General features: G+C 42.0%; 1 pseudogene; it reads left to right on the top strand.

Moving 5' to 3' along the window:
• Positions 1–2,198: 2,198 nt before the first annotated feature.
• LOC123142387 (uncharacterized) lies at positions 2,199–4,650 on the top strand (annotated as a pseudogene).

Genomic DNA, 4,650 nt, shown 5'->3' with positions numbered 1-4,650 from the left:
ACAAAAAAAACCTCTTTTCGGGCACTCGAAAAATGGAAAATGAATTTTCCGTGCAAAGAAAATGAAAACTCCCTTCTGAAACATTGTTTGGAATTCCAAGATGCACCATTGTGCACAATATGAGGTCATTTGAATAAACTATGCCATGAATGTGGCCATAAGATTGATCATTTGGCTTGAAAGCCATGAATCTTCACGCATGATAGCTCATTTCTGAGAACACTTTTTTAAAATAATTGCCGTATTACAAGTTTGTTATCTTGGCCACATATAATGAAACAATGCGAAGGTTTTCCAATTTTTTGATTTTTTTTGAATTTTTTATGCCCGTTTCAAAATGCGGTGAAAATGGCGGGAATGACCGTTCCTAGCTAGTGGTTGAATCTTGGAATTTTTTTGGTGTTTCTCTGATTAAATAGATACTTATGTACCTATAAACGATTTTTGGAAAAAATATAGAGCAAACTACAAGGCAGCTACAGTTCAAATTTGACCCGCTTCCTACTGAATCGGCGGAAATTTATCTTTTTCACGAGAGGTGGATCAAAACTTTTTACACCCAACCACTTGGTCAATTGTGCATTAAATATGTCCTGGTATTTTAGAAAATTTATTTGGTACAATTTTGCAACAAATATATGGTAGGTCCTTCACAAAAAAACCTCTTTTCGGGCACTCGAAAAATGGAAAATGAATTTTCCGTGCAAAGAAAATGAAAACTCCCTTAGGAAACATTGTTTGGAATTCCAAGATGCACCATTGTGCACAATATGAGATCATTTGAATAAACTATGCCATGAATGTGGCCATAAGATTGATCATTTGGCTTGAAAGTCATGAATCTTCACGCATGATAGCTCGTTTCTGAGAACACTTTTTTAAAATAATTGCCGTATTACAAGTTTATTATTTTTTCTGGCAACTTTGTCACATATAATGACACAATGCGAAGGTTTTCCAATTTTTTGATTTTTTTGAATTTTTTATGCCCATTTCAAAATGCGATTAAAACGGCGGGCTTGACTGTTCCAAGCTAGTGGTTGAAACTTCGAAAACTTTTGATGTTTCTCTTATTAAATAGATACTTATTGACCTATAAATGATTTTTGTAAAAAATAAAGAGCAAACTATGAGGCAGCTGCAGTTCAAATTTGACCCGCTTCCTACTGAATCGGCAGAAATTGTTCTTTTTCACCAGAGGTGGATCAATGCTTTTGACACCCAACCATTTGGTCAATTGTGCATTAAATATGGCCTAGTATTTTACAAAATTGATATGGTCCAATTTTGCAACAAATATATGGTAGGTCCTTCACAAAAAAACTCATTTCGGGCACTCAGAAAATGGAAAATGAAATTTCCATGCAAAGAAAATGAAAACTCCCTTAGGCAACATTGTTTGGAATTCCAAGATGCACCCTTGTGCACAATATATGATCATTTGAACAAACTATGAGGTAGGTGTTGCTCAAATTTGCCCCGCTTCCTACTCAATAGGTGAACTTTTTTTTTTCATAAGAGGTGGATCAAAAACTTTTGACATGTAACTATTTGGTCAATTTTACATAAAATATGGTCTAATATTTTGGAAAAATGGAGTTGTGCTATTTTAGAACAAATATTTGGTAGCTTCTTCACAAAAGAACCTTTTTATGCACTCAGAAAATGGAAAATAATTTTTTTGTGCAAAGAAAATGAAAGCTGTCGAACTATGCCGTTGTCTGCCATTCCAAGATGCACACTTATGCAAAAAAAGAGATCATTTTGACAAACTATGCCATTATTATGTTTAACAAAATCAGAGTTTTGGGTCTAAAATTTTGAGATTCAAGTGCGAGACAACCGGCCAATAAGACGGGAGGAACCGCCTTCACGCGGATGACCAAATTGGACGCAATCTGAGCCATCCATCATGCTCCTATCCAACGGTGGAGCTTCTCCTGAGATCAAAAACCCTAACCCACCCACCCACCCTCCCCTCGATTCCCCAGATCCCCACCCACCCCCACCCCCACTCACCCACCCACCGCTCACCCACCCTCTCCCCTCAACTCCCCAGATCCATCCTCGCGCTCGGTCGCGCCGCCCTCCTCCTCTCTGTGCTCCATGGCCGGCACCGCAGCCTCGTCTCCACGGCCGGCACCGTACCCTCTATGCTGGCTCTGCAGCCCCTCCTACGACCGCGCACAAAGCACGACGGCGCCGCTGTTGCGCGCACTAATTCCCTCACCCTCCGCCGCCGTTGCCCTCTCGCCCTCCACCGCCGTCCCCTCCAATTCCCTCACCCTCCGCCGGCGACATCCACCCTCCGCCTCGCCTTCTTTCCCTACATAGGCCCAAGATGGAGCCGGTCAGACGGCTCTCCGAGATCCACGACGGCCACAGCGCATACGCGCCCCCTCCACCTCATCGTCACGAGATTCGAGCTTGGCCGCGACGGAGGTGCTGGAGGTTTTCTCCTTCCCCACAATCATGCACCGCGGGAGGTGCCCCCGTGCGTTTCTTCTCGGGCGACGACACAGCCGTGCGGTGGGTGGGATTTGACACCGCTCTTCCGCTCCGCGCGAGGAGGGAGCCGACGGCGGCTCGGCTGCTCCGACTCCATGGAGCCCTTCCAGGTCCCCTTCCCCTCTCGCTTCCCTTTTCATCTGTGCCACCGCCCATCTTCTGACCCAGCACTTCAGATCCGATCTGGTTCGCTCCGGAGGCGCTGGGTTTGGGGATTTCCCTTCTCTGAAACACGTACGGTCGTTGATGCTTGATGTGCTACCGTTCTTGTAGTTGCTAGCAGAAGCAGAGCAGCCCACTGGTCATGGTGGTGCTATTCTTGTAGTCATAGTTTCACTTGTACTAAGGCCGAGTTTAGTCAATGCCAGTTAATCTTTGTCATGATGATTAGTTGATGAACCACCCAGGATTTTATCATACCTGAACTCAGCTCATTTCAGATCTGTGTTGGTTCTAGTATGGAACCTGCTTATAGATATGAGTTGCCTCCCAGCCATTTTAACTATGATTGGTAGTATTACTTCAGATTTGATGGTGAAATAATTAAATTGATGATGTGCTTTTTGTTAACTATATTCTAATGCATGCATACATGAGGAATGCACGGGTTAACTCATCCTTATTGATTGACCCTCTCTATTAATTGATAATGTATGTTTTCCTTGTATTTAGTAATTTATATGGTTCTGGCCTCTTACAATTAAACATTATATCTTTTTAATTATAATACTGCATTATGGAACTGTTAAAAATTGATGTTCTGGAATTATGCATCTTAATGGAATTTCTATGTGTTCTCGTAGTTTATTTATGATACAGTATTGCTGTATGGTTGGCTGTTCTTCAAATCTTTTTTCTTTACAGTATTGGTTTGCACATTCTTTCTGCTCATTTTCTGATTTGATACAATTTGCTTTCAGATGGAATACCTTGAGGAGCGCCCCATCTCCCTGTGGACTGAGAAGACCACCGAGAAGGAGCAGTTCGGTGTTGGCTTCTACCCCATCTCCCTTGCCGAGAGGGTCGTCGTCAGCACGAAGCACAACAACGACGAGCAGTACGTGTGGGAGTCCCAAGCTGGTCGTTCTTTCACCATCACTTGTGATACGTCTGGGGAGCAGCTCGGCAGGGGTACCAAGATGGTCCTCTACCTCAAGGACGACCATGTATGCAGTCCAAGCCTCCTATACAGTGATTGGTTTACTCTTCATGTTGTGGCTCTGTGCTTAGTTTAGCTGTATTGGATGTTTGCTTGTTTGGTTTATTCATGATCTGAACTGTATGATTTTTGTGTCGGTTATGTCTGCCGTGCATAAGCTAAACTCTATTAGATTCCATGATCAACTACTGTTGTTGTTGTATGGCAAACACCAAAGGCAAATCATATTTGTGATGCGGTTTCTGTAACTTGGCATTTCTACATGGCTTGTTTATATTGGCAATTATACACCGATGATGATGTTTACCTGCACTGCTTAATTCTGTGACACTAGCAAACTTATGTGAATATAATATGCTTGCTGTTGATCATTTGGTGCACTGGTATGCAGTTCTCGTTGTCAGTTCTTGTTTTCTTGATTCATTTATACTATATGATTCAGGTCTTATACTTTGCTAGTAGGTAGCAAACTGTTGTTCTTTATGGGTGTACCATGCTATTGAAATTAAAATATGAACATAGATGGATGACTTATTTATGCATATCACTTTCTTCTTTGTCATTCACTTGCAGTGCCTACTGTACTGATATGAAAGGTCAAGCATGGAGGTTTCAAGAGCATCCCTTCGTCCTGGTAATGTTTTTTTTTGTTCCTTCTTAGTCTGCTGTAGTGGATCCTCTGAATCAAGTCACGTTTCCTTTGTTCATATTAATTAGAACATTTGGCCATTTGCGAATTATGGTTTGTTAATTGTAGATTATCTTTCTGGTGTGCCCGGCAGAACTCTGCAGTTTGCTTGCTTTAGGACAACATGAGGTATGCTCTGTTTCCTCTCTTCTTATTTAGCTCTTCAGATTTAGCACCCACCATTAGTTTGCAGTACAGTCTCTATCAATCAAACTAATTGATTCACGCAAATATCTAGTAAATGGCTAAACTGCAGCTCTCAATGATTACTCTCCACTCTGAAATGCAGATCTGA

Source organism: Triticum aestivum, chromosome 6D, assembly GCF_018294505.1.
Source record: "Triticum aestivum cultivar Chinese Spring chromosome 6D, IWGSC CS RefSeq v2.1, whole genome shotgun sequence".
Classification (NCBI taxonomy): Eukaryota; Viridiplantae; Streptophyta; class Magnoliopsida; order Poales; family Poaceae; genus Triticum; species Triticum aestivum.
This window is presented reverse-complemented; position numbering and strand designations above follow the sequence as displayed.